This window comes from Nelumbo lutea, chromosome 2 (assembly GCF_056320005.1).
Source record: "Nelumbo lutea isolate HS-2025 chromosome 2, American lotus-T2T, whole genome shotgun sequence".
In the NCBI taxonomy this organism is placed as follows: domain Eukaryota; kingdom Viridiplantae; phylum Streptophyta; class Magnoliopsida; order Proteales; family Nelumbonaceae; genus Nelumbo; species Nelumbo lutea.
Window position 1 is genome coordinate 29,932,775 of NC_142685.1, and position 18,170 is coordinate 29,950,944.

Here is an 18,170-nt window from a genome sequence, read left to right on the forward strand (position 1 = left end):
TCATTTTATTTCTATGTTGATTTTAATTTTGACACTCCATTTTCATCATTTATAAAAAAAATTTTACATTTCATACTTATTTTTGTTCAGTATAATGAATATACAATATTAATGACATGCCAAGTTCTTTTTTTGTATTATATATTTTATTTATTTTTTTATTATTTAATTTATAGCATTATTTATTAACGGAATTGATCCCAAATGGTTGAATTACTTATCCACCACCAAGAGGGAAGAAAAAGGTTTTATTTTCAAACTATTTTTTAAAATATTTTTTTATATTATTAAAATTAATATTGTGGATTTAATTAGTAGAATTTAATGATGAGAAAATTATATCTTAAATATATGATTTAATAAGAGAATATACCTTAGATATGAGATTTAATGAGAGATAATAGGAAAATAGTTATACTTTCAATTGGTTTTAAATTTGACATTTCATTTCCATTTTTAATAAAAGAATTTCTTATTTATAATCAATGTTTTCAACTTGTTGTTGACCTGCCTGATTGAACCGTTCGAACTGCCACTCAGCCTTGATTCTAGATTTGATTCTGTTGACCCCCCCCCTTCGGTTAAAAACCGTCTAATTTGGGCGGTTCAACCATTAATTTGTTCGACCTGGTAACCAAGTCGTAGGTTGCGCACTTAACTATGTCCAAACTATTGTAAGATATAACTTTGCACTCCGATGTCTGATTGGGGTTATATCTTTTTATTTTGAGTAACTTTTCAAGATCTATATGTCCTAGGGGCTTTATGCACCTTGCCTTGCTATTTTTGTGGGGAAAAAAAACCATTTTTTGGCCCCAATTTGTAATTTTTAATATTTTTTATAAATAAAAAAAATTAAAACATAATTAAAAAACATAAATAAATGTAACATAATACATATATTATATGTAATATATGTAAAACATAACTATGATATATGTAAAACATAATTATATTATTTATTGATAAAATATGTATTTTTACCCATACACACACAGTGTTTACGCAAAGCAGTTTGACTCGTTTGACCTTGACAGTCAAACTAGTGACCTATGACCCAAAGGCAAAAGTTGGACGGCCTCCGAATTGGTTTTTAAAGCATTGTTTATCATACTTATTATTGTTTAATATGTCAATTATATGATGTTAAAAACATTCCCATTTTTTCACTTTATTATTTAATTGTGACAACATGGATTGGCCCATTTGACCCAAATGGTTTAATTTCTTACCGCCACCTAAATGAAAACACACTATTTTTTCCAGGTAGATTTTAAAAGTATAAGCTTTTATGTTATTGAAATTGTTAATTTATTATATATGTATTTAATTATAGAATTTAATGATGAGAAGAAACAAATAAGCCTTAAATATATGATTCAATGAAGATTAATGCAAATTAATACCTTAAATGTTGGATTTAATGAGACATAATTGAATGCATTGAATATCTTAAAATTAACTATTTTCAACTCATTTAATATCAATAACTAATTACCCTATTTGTTCTCATTTTTATCAATAAGCTTAAATATAGAGGGGTAAATTTCATCATTACAAAATTCCAGAAATATTCTTGAGGCTATTCATACTTTTTAAAGTAGTATAGATTAGCAAAATTGTGGAAAACAAATAAATCGTAAGCTTTTTTTTTTTTTTGCTTCAAGGGCTACATAATGGGGGTAGCCCAATCCCCCATACCCATATACCCCCAACCCTGGTGGCAATGGGATTTGATCCCAAGTCTCCTCTACAACTAGCAAACAACTTATTAACTGAGCCACCATCAATTGGTATAAAGTGTTTTGCATGTGGACTGTTAGCTAGGCAACCCAAATGGTTTGAATGGTTCTATGGCCCAATAATCTGGCTTGATTGCTTGTTGACGAAATTCTTGGTTTTGGAATGGCTTGGGGATAGAATCAAACCAGACCTTCAACATGAATTTTTTTTGTAGGTGAATGGACTTCACAAATCCTAGTTAATTTGAGTAACCAAGGGCATAGGTCAAGGAACTTGCTTCATTGTTGGCAAGATAAAGAATGGAACACTTAGAGAAGTCGACTAGACATGGCCCTTGGCTAAGTCCTGAGGGACGAGGTGGGGAATGAGGATGATAGATTCCTAAGCGTGAGCAAGCTCTTTGGCAAACAAAGAAGTCTAAATAAAATCAACCCAAAAAAGAAAAACCAAGGCCCCATTCGCTTTACGGTAAGTTACTTACCTAGGTAAACACACATACATGGGTAAGTCTTTACCCGGGTAAGTGCATTTACTCATGTTCTATTATTTCCCAGGTAAATAAGGCAATGATCCATAAAAATCCATTATTAAAGGGTGTTGGCAACTTTCCCCTCAGGTGGGAAAGTTATTTAACCGCCTAGGAGATTGGACCCAGTAAAATAAATTTTCCCTATTCCCACATAAATTTGAAAAAAGAACATGGGACTCTTGTTCAATAGGAATCAAAATCCCATTGACCAACTTCCCCCCTCTCAAAATCTAGAAAAAGAATGCCCCAACCAGGAGAACCTGAATAAAGTTAGGACTGAAGACATCCAAAATTTGGAAGAAGGTGCAACAAAGTTAAATGACTCAAGGCCGACGTTGAGAACCCAGGAGATGAGAATCGCCAAAATTCTCGTTAAAAGAAAGCTCTTTTGTTGAGGAAGAAGAGAGAGAGGAGGCATATTGATGCTACTGAACTCTGAAAGTATCAACAATAACATCAATGTCATATTATTGTCGATATCCTTTTTTTCAACGAAGACCGTCATCTAGCTTAAAGGAAAGATGGAACTTTTGAGAGACTAGAGACTGTTAGGAAAATCTTACCTTTCCAAGCTATGGAAATATGGAATTATATAGGAGCAACCAATGATATTCTCCTACTAACACAGGAAAGGAAAAACCAGCCTTACAATCCACACGTTATTGGAAGTAGGTAGCGAGGTGGATGGGTCAATCAACGATGAGGTTCGTCAAGCTGCCAAATCAAGGATTTAGTTTGACAATGAATCTGAAGCATTGTCTAATAAAATATATGGGGAAGGGCTTTAGGATGTGGGGTAGGAATTGGTTTCAGATTTGAGCATCTTGGCCCAGACTAGTATGGAAAACCCATATCCGAAAATAATCCTCACTTTAGATGCATAAAAAATCACGGGAGAGGAGAATCCTTGTTGATCAAAATGAAAGAGAGCTTTACTTAATGCATCGAAAGATGAACTGGAGGATCAACGCCCTCTGAAGAAAATGATGGAGAGAAATGTGGAGCTGGAAGCTATCGAAGGGGAAGTGCTAAGCTTCTTTAAAGGGGATATTGGCCAATTGCCAATAATGACAAACATATTTCTGATTTATCTATTTTAAATTATTTGAAATGCAACAAGATGGTCGAACCCATTTACCATGTGTATTCTCTCCAAACCTCTCTATCCTTAATAGACCACAAAAATTTCGGTAGGTTTGTACCTATCGTCTGCCTCAATAAAACAAGGGTTAATAGAGCTCAGTTTGGGATCCGATTTGATAGTAGGAAAATCCAAAAATAGCAGTTTAGGTAATGTAGTTGGGTAAAGAAAAAAAAGGAAAAAAATGTGAGTGTGGGTGTTATAAAACTCAATTACAGTTCTATACAAGGTTCTCTTGTGTTTTCTTTGAAAATTTTAGAAAAGTTGGGCCCAAAATTCATAGACCGAGTTCGGGCTTGGCTTTTGTCAAAATTCTAATAGACCCGGCTCGAAGCCCGAACCCAAGACAGTGTAAAGTTGGGCCCAAAGCTCAACCTGTGAACTACATAATAGGTGTGTTGAAGTAGTAAAAGATAAATTGGTCACACGGGCAAAATGATACATGCCTTACTTTCATCAACAATAAATTATAAGGCTAAAAAAAGTCCTAGGGAAATGGAATAAAGATGAATCTAGTAAAGTAAAAAGTTGGATAGAAAAAATTTAATAAATATCTAGTTGTTGAACAAAGGAGAAAATGATCTTATTATAATTAGCAAAGGGTGAAGGAATTGAAAGCCCAATTAGATGATTGTCTCAAAAGAGAGGAGCTCAGGTGGGCTCAAAAGTCGAGGGTAAACTAGATCAAGCATGGAGATATAAATACCAGATTTTTCCATAACTCAACCATCAAAAGGAGGGTGAAAACATAATATTGAAACTCAAATGAAAATAATGAGTGGATTGGAGGGCAATACCAAATTAAGTCTATTATTGAGAATCAATTTAAAAATATCTTTTCTACCTCCTCCCTATTAATATCCACCTAGTTTTAGAAGGAATAAACTGTGTTATAAGTGATTGAAATAATGAGAATCTTCAAAAGGAAGTAACAAAGGAGGAGATTAAGGAGGCCTTATTCCAAATGGCTCCTTGGAATGCTCCTAGCCCTGATGGCTTCCCAAATTTGTTTTTCCAAACTTTTTCGGATGTGGTTAAGTATCATGTGGTGAAGGAAATGTTGTTTTTCTTTAATGATGGCATCCTAGACAAGTCCTTAAACTCAACACTTTGCCTTAATTACCAAAGTTATAAACTCAGAAAATGGCTCACATTTTAGGCTTATCAGTCTGTTTAATACTGTGTACAAAATAATTGCAAAAGTTATGGCCAATTGGTTAAAACCAATTATAGGAAAAATCATCTCTGAAAACCAAAGTGCTTTCATTCCAGGTAGGGCCCTCACTGAAAAAACTTTAATTACCCGCAAAGTATTACACTTTTTTACTCACACTAGGGCCAAGAAAGACTTCATGGCTATTAAACTAGACTTGAGCAAAGCCTATGATGGGGTAGAATGGGATTTTCTAAAAGCTACTATGGAAAAATAAGGCTTTGCACCTAAATGGATTTCTTGGGTTATGACTTATGTGAGTACAGTCTCCTACCTAATCCTTGTAATGGGTCCCCTTTTGAAAAAAAATATACCCTAAGAGGGGTCTAAGGTAGGGAGATCCGTTCTCCATTCCATCCAAACGCTAACAAAACAGAACAGAAGTGGAGTTTTACGTCAATCTTGATTTACATTCCTTCCAAATGCCGACAAAACTGAACCGGTATAAATATTTAAATCAATCTTGAATTACATCCCTTCCAAATGCAGCCTTTGTAACAATGTTATTTCTACATAATTATTAATATCTCCATGGTTTCGGCTTTTCAGGTGCTAAAGTCTACCTCTACCTCTTTTGTATATTACAAGTCTAATTTGATAATGTCTTCGCCATTTTGTATGATTAGGACTACTTCCTTTGCCATTTTCTTTTATACGTTTCTTCAATTGTGTATATATATATATATATATATATATTATTGATCGAAATCATATCTTGTGCAATTCTATTTTTACACCTATGCACAATATTCTACAAACTCAGTATTACAAAATATGATATAAATCTGAAATCATCATTTTTAACAAAAAAAAGAATGATAAAAAGGTTAATCATATTAAAGATTACATTTCTCCTTCATTATCTTGATGAGGCCTTGAATTTATGGTATTCGGAATTGTTTCTCTCCAATTAACATGTCATTTTGTCATTATACTCATGCATTTCGACCAAAGGCCCTTCCCTTTTTATTTAAGTTCCCATGTGCACCTTAGTGCTCATACCTTGCTCATTTCCTATAGTCTTAACGCTAGGAACTCCATTTCCATCATTAGAGAAACATTATTCAGCAATGTTGATAGGTTCTCCTTCTATCCATCCCCATCATATTCATCACTTTGCCCTCTTAACATTGTTAGCTTTCTCAACAACTTCATCAAAGAGAAAATTAAGACACATCACCCTCTAATATGCGCATTATGTGAGGTCGTATTCGAGCTGTGAAATGCTTCATTAAGCTCACTTGTATATACATGTAAGTGAAATATAGTTAATTAATTTAGAAATATTAGGTATAATGGAATAATGCAATAAATATACAAGTTAAAGAAACAAATCAATACATCATCTCCTTCAACTCATTATCAATGTAACCTTTGAGTTCATACCGATCAACTGGATCATCAATTCTATTAGTAGGGTGAATTCAGGGACTACAAATAGATGAATGCCATGTAGCATATTTTGATGACATAGATCCTGGGTTGCATTTAGTCTCACCCTCAACAACAACAAGATTTGCACAAATAACATCTCACACTTTAATCTCTTTCTTAGATTTTGTTGTATAGTCCTTTGTACGTGAAATATGACCATGCCTTATATATCATGGGATAGGTCCAAGAATATGTTATTCCAAGTCAAACTACTTCATGACCCTATCAGGGTAGTGTATTTCTACAATTTGAAAGTGAAGAATGCATATACGTGCACATCCTAATATGGTGCCAACTGATGCCACAATAGGAGCATATATGTCATTTGAATAAGGTTGCCATATCATCTCATTATAATGATCATGAAAATTATAAAGTAATTAATAACTAATGAAGTAAATAATTATTACTAAAAGTTCATTTTCAAACTACAAATTTTACCAAATGTTCTTTTAATTAGTCAAACTCTTGACAGAATATTATATAAAAATTGTGAAGTTCACTACTTCTTTGGGACTTCCATCTCAAAACGCAAGGAAAGCATCTAGGTGAATCCACAACTTTTGGTCAGCAAAATGTAAAATGTTTAAAGGGTCATTTTTGTAAATATAAAATAATTATATCAAGATAGTATTGTTGTATAAAAATGTAAAATATAAAAGCATATATAAGAATAACATACCGTCAATAGAGTCATTAGACCACTCAAATTTTCAATATTCTTCAATACACACTTTGGCCTGGCTTAATACAAATATACCAATGCAATTACACCCATATATATTCACTACTTTAGGTGAAATTTTCATAATGTGGTAAGTATATGGTTGATACAATATTTCCTTTTATGCCTAAAAAAATGGTTGATCCTATGAGACATAGGATATAAACACAGTTATACCGTATTACATCTTCTATTGTATGCTCAATACGAAGGGTTGAAAACTGCTCTCTCAACCAAATAAGCTTTACAACTCCACCATGTATGTAACATCTAGGATCCTTCGGGGTCGAGAGCACAACTTAAGTATTGTGTCAACATACCAATTGTATCCACATTACTCTTACCAATTATAGCCTTTCCTAAACATTGTAATTCCAAGATAAATGAAACATCTTCCAAAGTTATTGTCATTTTGAATTTTGGCAAATGAAATATATTTGTGTCGATGTGCCACCTATCCTAGAGTACTGTTAGAAGCAATGTTGTCAAATCATCGTTGACCTAGATGGTCGGACCATTTAGACAAGAAACCGTTCAGACAACTAATTTTGTTTTACCCCAAACCCAGCATTTGGTCAAAAACCCATTGAACTAGTCAATAAACCGTTGACCCGGATGGTTTAACCGGAAAAACGTTCAACCTGGAGAACGATTTGCTGCTCATATCTCAGATCTGAGAAATCTCACATCTGAGACTGAGAAATCTCGTATCCGAGAAACCTCTGAGATTGAGAAATCTCAGATCTGAGAAACCTCAGATCTATCTAACTGCCTTTCTTGCGTAAGAAGGTGAGAGAGAGAGTGAGATCTAAGACTGAGAACGTCGTCGCCGTCGTCGTCATCATCGTTGTTGCAAGCCTACAAGTCCTCTTCTTCTTCTTCTTCTTCTTCTTCTTCTAAACTCTTTCAGTTCAGCCAATAGTTTCCTTTCAAGTTTCAACCCTTATTTTCTCTTATATAGTATGCATCTTACCCTAATATCCCAACCTAATGGGTAAGATGCTCAAACCGTTCGAATCGTTTGACTCAGGCGATTGAACCGCTGAATTGAAAACCAGTGGCCAGAATGGTTCCATTTCTGATTCAGTTTTTATAACCTTGGTCAAAAGAGAATGATCCATTTGAAAGTTATTTATCTTCCTTAAATATTTAAACCCAACTATATCCACCATTTGCTTTTGGGTTCTATTCAACCTACATGTGACAAATCTATTATGAGCATTTGATCTCAACAACTTTCGACTTTGCAAATGAATGCACGCATAACTCAATTCACATAATACACATCATATTTATATACTAACCTATCCTTTCCAAATTAATTATGACACATGCTTATATTGCTCATATAGTACTATATCAGCTAACCTAGAGGTGAATGCATGTTGGCTATAAACGTCTTAAATTGATCACAATATGCAATTACATCATACATATATTACCATATTAGAAAACAAGTAAGAAAAATAATAAATTCAATAAAACAATGTTAATAGTCATCTATGATTTAGTTAGCCCATATGGTAAAAAGAATTGAATAAGCATAAAGTTATACCATCATCTACTTGGTATATTGCTCATAACCCACCAACTTAATTCCCTTAGTCTATTGTTCATTTTTCTTAGAATTATTTTCACAGAGAGATTTTTCAATTCAATTGAGGTTTAATAGCTAAACCATTCATACAAGTACAAGTCATTACAAACCAACTTAATCAAACAAAACCTTAAGACATTCTCAAGGGAATTCAAAGGAATAGAGCTATAAGCTTTCAAATTTTTAGGGATAAAGTCATTTAGGTTTTGTATATTTATCTTTCAAAACCTTAACATATCCACTTGGAAGTTGTCTTTGTTTATTGAAACACACAAAAATCACTCTTTAATAATTTTATCAGGGGTTTTTTACTAATAAATAGAATGAACTTCATTAGATATAAAGAATAAATTACAGCATCGATTTAAGTACAAATTTAAAAACAAGAAAACACCAATTATCCATGCATACAATTGAACCCAAAAAATGATCCATATACACCCCTCGTTTTGACAAAGTATTTGCCAATCCACTTTTCTTTGAACAATCTATCATTTCTTACTTCCCATAGTGTCCAAATAGTTGTTGCCCTAGGTGTCTTCCACTTAGACCTGGCAAAAAATTGACCCAACCCGAAAAAATAGGGTTAGGGTATCATATTTAGCTACCTAAATGTGAAAATGGCCCAACCCGAAAAAAATGGGTTGGGTCATGGGTCAACTCGCTGACCTGATTGTCAAGTCTAATTGGGATTATTTATGCATTGTTAGAAGTTTCCACTCTTTATTTTTTTCTATTTAGTCTTTACTTTTTATTGTTTACTCTTTAAATTGTTAAATGTTCAAGCCTTTTATTTTATATTTGGAATTTTAATGTTAATTCTTTTAATTTTGACATTTTTCATATAATTTTTCTTTATTTTTTTTAAGTTCAATTATTTTTTGAATGACCCGAATCGACCCATGGGTCAACCCTAACCCAAAAATTTACGGTTAGGGTCTAGCATTTGACAACCCAACCCAAAATCAACCCGAAGTACCTTGACCCAACCCAAACCCGACCCACCTAATCCAATTGCTAGGTCTACTTCCACAATAACCTTCATCTCTTTTGTGCTTGTCTAAAGAAACTTGGGCATAACAACATAATGAAATCATGTGGGGGTCCCACTTACAACTATAGTGAAATCTCTAACAATTTTATCTTATTCCTTCACCAAGTTAATAAAGATTGTACCAAGTTCAAAGCAAGCTATTTATGGTCTTGAGAAGGTAAATTGGATATGAACCCATATTACCATTTCACCAAGCAATAGCCCTTGCAGTAGGTTCCCTCATCTATTCTTTTCTCCTCTAATTGCCTATATAACATCAACAACTAAGCCACTTGGCATGATTTTCCATCAAGAAAATTTTCATAATTTAAAATAGAATTATGTCTAATACCTAATTGACATAAATACACTCCCCCATGGGAGTCTTATATTCTTTAGATTTTTTTTTTTATTACTGTAGGCAAGATTTCATAATTGGGCCAAGTAGGGAGTTCCATACACAACTTGCTCTATTTGTGAGATATGTAAGGATGATATTGTTGAACCAAACCGTTTCAATGAAGGGGGATTATCTAGACATGCCAAGTGTCTAATCCACCAACTTTGCACTACACTTTGTATTGGTATTTTCCCCCCCCCAAAAAAAGTAAGCTAATATTTTGGACAGATTAGGGTTGACGTTAGATATCAGTTTGTCCACTATAAAAGTTGTTAGACAAATTTACACCTTACTAGGGGTTGGAAATACTTAATTTGCCTCCAAATGAACTGAATTTCATAATCTATATTGACAGTTGTGATCTCTAAAGTGACAATATTGGGAAAAACTTTAATGTTGTATGATCTGATGTATTTTTTAGATATACGATCGTTTTTAGTGCATGAGGAGAGAGAACATAGGAAACTGAAGGCTTTTTGTGTTTTTTCCCACATATGGCGCCAATCTGATGTTGTATGATTTGAGGTGTGTTGAATCGGAATGTAGGAGATTATCCTTATATCTGGATGAAGTTGAGGTAGAAGGGCGATGTTGTGTAATGAGGAGATCTACAAGAAGAAAGGAATCAAAGGCCCAAGGATGAGGTTCTCGAGAAGGCACTCTGATGCTCAAGTCAGTAATAAGGTGATGAAGTTGGTCAAGCTAAGCTAAAGAGAGCAAGCTAGTCTGAGCCAAGGAGAACAGTAAGAGAACAAGGGAGCTAAAGAGTTCAAAGAGTTGAGTATTCGTGTTGTATCCATACAGGGTCTTTGTGGAGTTAACAGGATGAGGCCGCCCACCAAGATCTTCGAGAGGCTCCGCCTTCCTCGGTGAGGGCACTTCTCCTTGTTCGTGTAGAACTTTACTTCTCTGCGAGGTCTCCAGTAACATAGTAATCCACTTGGGTTGGTAATGTGCTGACATGGTCTGAAGACATTGGCCACGGAAACGTCTGCGTAGCAGCTTTGGCTAGCTAGAGCACTGCCTGAACAATGAAGAACTTAAAATGACACGACTTCCTTAGATTCCCATATATGTATAAACACTACAAAAATCCAAAGCCAATAATAAGTTATTCTTCCTTAATTTGCATTGAAATATATGAACAAAGCTAATTATCAATCCTCCATTTTTTGAACAAAATCATTCTTTCCCAAAAAATCATTATGTGATAAATATATGGTAATAAAATTTACCACCTAAAGGGTATGTTCTACCCATATCAATATCTAAAACAACAAAGAACAAAAATATACTTTTGTTTCTCAACTATTAATCACTTGAATAGGGAGACAAAGCATTGTTTATATGTTCATAAATATTCTGCCAAAATACCTTAAGTCAAAATTGACTCTAACAAATCTCAAGGCATTTTAATTAACATGAATCAAAAAGTATCACATTCATCAATGCCATTATGTTACTTATAAGTATGATTTCATATACTTTTCCCTGCTAAATTTCCACAAATAATATTATTAACAAACATAACACTCAAACATCATTTTCCAATACAAGGAATAGAAATTTAATCATATAAAAATATTACAGTGCATACATATAAAGCTATAATTGGCGTTGTAGCCTAAGCCAATATTCTTGAATTGAATTCCTGGTTTGACTAGTGAGATTTAGAGCAAGCTACAAAATATATATATATAGAGAGAGAGAGAGGGAGTAAGAAAAATCAAATAAAGAAGGAGAGACAAAGAGATTGAGAGGTTTATGAAGAGAGAAATTGAAAAAGAATAAGGGAGAACAAGAGATTGATGAAGAGAGAGAATAAAGGAGATTGAGGGAGAAAGAGGGATTGGCCAAGAGAAAGATTGAGGGAGAACAACAATTGACAGAGAGATCAAACGAAAGAGATTAATGGAGAGAGGGGCTATGAGAGAACAGGAGATATAATGATTGAGATGAGAGAGAACATAAATATATAAATTGAAAACCCTTTGCTGAGTAGAAAGGGACGACTACGAGAGTGAGATAGCGTAAATGATATGAAGAGAGGAGGGAATGAAAGAGAAACAAAAAATCCTTATTTTCAAATCACCCAGCATTAAAGTCAATCTGGGTATAGGCGTTTTGCTATGTTCAACATGGATTGAGAGTTTTATATTGGCAACAACCACATAAACCTCAAATGATATGGCATGGTTTTATCGTTTGAAATGTTGAACTAACTATTAAAGTTTTGAAGGCTTATGAACCAAACTACAACCTAATTTTAAATGTACAACCACCTAACTATAACTTTCCTAAGTATTTAACTCGAGTACGGATGCAAATCGAATTAGGTTGATTTGAGAATTTGTAGAATTTTGAATAAGCCCAAGCCAAAATAAAAATTGGAGCTTAATATACTTCAGTTCTTGAAATTCTTCAAATTAGGCAACCCAACGTGTACTAATAAACTGAGAAATAAACAACATGAATGTTTTCTTAAAGCTCCCCTAAATTGTCTAATAAGAATTATGGGGTCGTTCTATAACATGAATGTTTCTATTTTTCATTTATTTTTTAAATTACCAAGTCAGCATAAAAACCAAACCATATTCATAAAATGTGTTTTTGCTTTAAAAAGAAAAAACAAGTAGATTTTGTTCCAAAAAAACAATACTTGTTTTTAAAACCATCAAAATGATGGGTTTTTAAACAAAAACAAATAATGTAGTATAGAAATTATGGGAACATTTGGCAAGTATTTTTTATATGGCCTTTCCAGATTTTCAAAGCTTGCTCCATTTGGCGATGAAAGACAATAAGCCAAAAAGACCTATGCCCTAAAAATCTCATAAAAGCCCAAAATGGTCAAAAACTGAAAGCTTTGAATGAAGATTCTTGTCATTCTACACCCAAACTCTTTTGGCCATCTAAGTTGTTGGAATATCTTCCTAAAAAGACTTGCTGATGGCATCTATGTAACTTATGGAACATGATATTAAATAACCAAATGAAAACATGTTTTTGGTTTCAATTTTGAAAACAATAAAACCAAGTACATGTTTATTGTGCTTTTGTTTTGTTTTGGAACTTGCAACAACAAAAACAATTCAAATTGGAGAACACCCCTAAAAGTATCTTCACACATCAACTATTTACTAAACCATCCCCTAATTATTATTAGCTAATGTGGCATTGCTAGACCTTACTTCTACTAATGAACCAAGGTATTGTCTCTTAATCCACTATCTAATGACCACTCAATGCAAAGTACAATGCAACGACACCCATTATTATATTTGGAATCCATCATTCATTTAGTAAATTGGATTTGATTTCCTATTTATTTTTTTAGATGATTTTCTATTTAATTTAGCATATTAAATCAAGTTTAATGTGTAATTAATGTCCCACTTTATCTAAAAGAATGACACTCACATCAATTAACAACTTTAAATTATATGTGGTAAATCTTTTCCTTTTGCTGTCATTCCATTATTAGTCTTATTTTTCTTGTTTTATTATTAGTTATTCTCATTGGGGTATATTTGTATTTCTTCTTTTTTTACTATGTTTACTGTCACATGCCTATAAATATCATTAGGGCATTGTTGGCCTAGATTTTTCACTCTGTTATCTTTCTCTATTTTCTTCTCTTCCTCTATTCTCTTATCTCCTCCTCCTCTTCCATTATCCTACTAAATCTTTGTGAATACATAGTATCAAAGCGGTGATCTTGCAATTTGGGCAATATAAGATTGTATGTCGACTTTTTTTCTCCATGCATTTTGTCCTTTTTGGATTGTAAAGGGAAAAAACCTACATTAAACTAAGCCTAATGCTCAATTTGGAAAGAGTACAAAGACAAATATGTATAGCACAAATACATACAAAATACATATTTTGCACTCTACATATTTGTATTTGTACTCCTTCTAAACTAAGCCTAAAGGCTTATTAGTTTGAAAAGAGTGCAAATACTAACATGTACAAAAGTTGTATTTTCATTTTTCCTAAACTAAGCCTAAAAAAACAAGAACTTACGATCATAACCCCTAATTAAATGTAGACAATATCAATGGCAATGAAGATTGCTTTTGAGAATGAGTATGAAATTGACAAAGTGCCAAATTAAAACATAGGCCAAAGTTTAGACATATCTGAAATTAACTTAATCTTGGCTTTGGAGAAGCTTTTATTTGGCCTAGTTGGAAAATGCCAAACTAGAATCTAGATCATATTTTAAAAATCATTGAAATTAATTAATCCCAATCCAAAAGAAAAATGTGTTGAGCATTCACTTTTTTCCTTGTAAGGTCTTAAAATACCATCTTAGACCACACATTTAGAATATTGGAGAGAACTAGAGGTGCAAGTCGGGCCAAGTTATCTATACCATATTAAATAGCATTAAAGGCCACATCAACAGCCTTCCCATGCGTCCTTTACCCATTCCTTGCGTTCTCCTTGAATGACTTCTCCTTCCTCCTTTCCCCTATCCTTGCTCTCTCATTCACTCTATCTATCACTAACAATAAATCATGTGAAAGTGGGAAACTCTCCATTATTTACAATGAAATCTCTATTTCTATGTAATCTATTTAATTGTCTAGTTTTTTCCTATATTTACTATTTTATACAATTAATTTGGTTGAATAAGTCAAAGGACAATTTCAGAAGACTTTAAGGAAACTCCCTAAACACAGCCCAATATCTAGAAAAAGTTGGGGTAAGATTGAATATTTTCCTTTCTTTCTTTTAAATTGTACTCAATGTTGAGTTAATTTCATTTTGAGTACAATTTTCCTATCATTCCTTTTCTTTTGTTATTCTTTATCGATTTTTTTGGAGATACAAAAGCACAATGGATTCAAGCATTCAAAGGATTCAAACAGGTCAGTCACGTTTATGGGTGTCAATGGACCTATCTAGTCCAAAACCAATTTGGACGGATTAGACAAACCAACAAGGCATATATTGAATTCGACCAATCCAGTCCAAAATATTTATTAGATTGCATTAGACCTAGTCTGTCCATAATAAATTTATATTGGATTGGGTTGGATTAAGCCAATACGTGGTCCATTGATATAAGATAAGAATTTGAAATTAGTCTAAATTAAAACGAATTTGAACATATTGGATGGTCTAGACATTGAATTGGACCAGTCCAAAATATTCATTGGATTGGATTTGACCTATTCCATTTGTAATGGACTCACATTGAACTGGATCAAATTGGACAAAATCTAGTCCAATTGACAAACCTATTCACATTGTAGACTTGCAGCACTTTGCTCTCCTCCAAGAAAAACACACTTTCAGGTATGTACTAGTGGCAACGGGGCCCTATGCGATGCATGGGAGAATCCAATATCCAATATGATGATAAAATGGATTTAAAAGGAAATGTAAGCCTTATATTACTAGTAAATGTGCATGTGCTTTGAATTTGGCAATTTTATCGCCTTTCAGCTTAAAGACTTGTATCAAATCTTCTTACTCTATTACTTATATCTATATTTTCAATTTATTGTGCTAATTGAACCATTACTTGCCTAGAGACCGATCAAACTAATTGAATAGTTACTTGACCAGGATTTTAGGTTCCTTTTTTACCAAATTGCTTATTTGCAAAAAAGGATTGACTTAACCAACACCGTGGTTACCTAGCTAATAAAACATTGAAACGTTCAATTTGTTTAGTAGGGTGATGGAATAGACATTAATTTTCTTTTTTTTTCATATTTTTTGTATTCAATTTCTAATATTCATAAACATTCTTCTTATTTATTGTACCTAAAAACTGGTTTTGTTTCCAAGATGATTTTGAATACATAAGTTTTTTTACTATTAAAATCAAGGTTTTTAAAACTGAGCCTGACAACAAACTGTTCAAGGGTTTGGTTCCCGGGTCGAATGGTCCAACCGAACAAATAACCCATTCTGACAAAAAAATAGAAAATAAATAAATGGCCAAAAACCATTGGACGGTTTGACCACCCAGGTCAGTGGTTAGCTGACCAAATCAATGGTTTTTGGCCAAAAGATGGTTCTAGGGTAAAACGATGTCTGGTTCCTGATTTTTTCTGGTCCAGTTATGAAAACCATGATTAAAATTGTTATTCACAAATTTAATTAGTGAAATTTTATGACAAGAAGCAAAAATATATTAAACATATGATTCTATGAGAGAAAATGAAAGTTAACCCTAAATATGAGACTTAATGAGAGAGAATATAATGAAAATGAAAAATAGTATTCAATTTACAATTTATATCTTCATAATAGAGAGAGAAAGAGAGAGGGGTCTTTTAAGTCAAGAAACTGTCCAAAAATCCTTAAAGATCTATTGTCACTTCTTATAGATTCCAGTAATTTTTAATTCATTTACAAATCAACATGTAGCTCCAAGTGTCTAGAGTAATTAAATTCATTCAGCTAAATACTCCATGCAACTTCAATTACAACTCATTAAGTTCTATAATTTATAGATGTCTATTTAGACACATTTTGAGTTATTAAAAAAAATCAGACATGTTGTTTAGATATTTAAGAAGCACAAAAGAATTCCATTTTTATCCTCTTATATAATCCAACAATAAATTAACAATGGATGACTCGATTTGTTCTATTTTGATCTCATTTTAATAATCAACAACATACTTTATTTGCCCTCAAATTCAAATACAAAAGCATTAACACAAAGGGGATAAATACTTCTTATAGATTTCCAAGAACTCTAGGGATTTTTAGTGATTATCCCAAAAAATAAAAGTCATTAATTTGTAAAGCCTTTTTTTTTTTAAATTGTCTTACAATTGCTCCCTTGCCTTCTCTTGGGCCTTAAAAGAGTTGACTTTGAATTTTATCAATCTTTTTTGGGGTATGTTCATTTGAACATCATTTGAAATAGAGGAATTACATTTTTAACTTTTTTTTTTGCTCCATAGGGCTACACATCAAGGGCGATCCATTCCCCAAACATGTAACCCCCAACTAGGAATGGCAACGGGGCGGGTTCAAGGTGGGGATTATATTCCCCATCCCCAACCCCAATTATGAAATTAACCCCTATCCCTATCCCCGATCCTTGTCGAGGATAAAATTTGTCCTCCATCCCCGATCCCCGATGGGGATGGGTTCCCCGCAGGAACTCGAATCCCCGAACTTTTTTAGATAATAATATTTATTTGAAAAATAAATTTACTTAAAATAAATACAAATTTAAATTATAATAATTTTTAAATATGTTTTGATATATATAATATAAATAATATAATAATATATATACATAATTGGGGTCGGGGTGGGGCAGGGATCTCAATCCCCATCCCTAACCCCAACCCTAATCGGGGATTCATATTAATCCTTGACCCCGTCCCCAACCTACTAAAACAATCTCCATCCCCGACCCGATTCCCCATCATGATGGGGAAAATTGCCATCCCTACCCCCAACCTAGGTGCAGGTGGGATTTGATCCAAGATACCTTACTAATTAGCCAGATGGTGCCTTTTAAATAGAATAACCACATTCAAAAATTATTTGATAATGATCAAAGCTTTAATTGTGATGTTCAATTTACAATCCTAAATTTTCTTCTTAATTTTAATTGTGATGTTCAAAGCTTTCTTATCAATTATGCCTTGAATAATTGGAATACCAATGTATTTTTCTTTTTGTTGATATTGAGATTCTCATAATCTTATAAATCAATTTTTAAACCCTATATGGAAAATTTTTTAACTGACTTTTTAAAATAGATACTCAAACATCTTGAGATTGAGTAGAAACTACTTACAGACCAATGTAAAATCTAACCCAAAAACCATAGTCAAAATTGTGGAACCACACTCAAAATCCACATTTTAAAATCATTAAATAGTGACAATTGAACCTACTTTAAAAATGACCAAATAGCAATGATTTTATTTAGTATTAATTAAGAAAGAGCGAGAGATACATTTAGCTAAACACCCCATGAAATTTCAGTTATAATTTCATTATTAACTAAAAGAAAGATAAATACATCCAGCTAAACACTCCATGAAATTTCAATTACAATTCATTTAAAACAATCAACAAAATATCAAATTTGTCATCAAATTCAAATATTAAAGCATTAATACAAAGGAAACAAAATTGTCCAACTAAAATTCCATAATTTTTTATGGGCTATTCATACTTTTTAAAGTAGTATAGATTCCATTACAATGCACACTATTATATGTATATGAAACTGATGAAACGATTTTCCATTGCATCATTTGTAATGGATACAAAAGTTGAATCTTCATTTCCAAATAACACATACACGCAAAATAGTAAGAGAATGCAAGTATAAAATGGCCATAGCTAAGAACCATCTCAA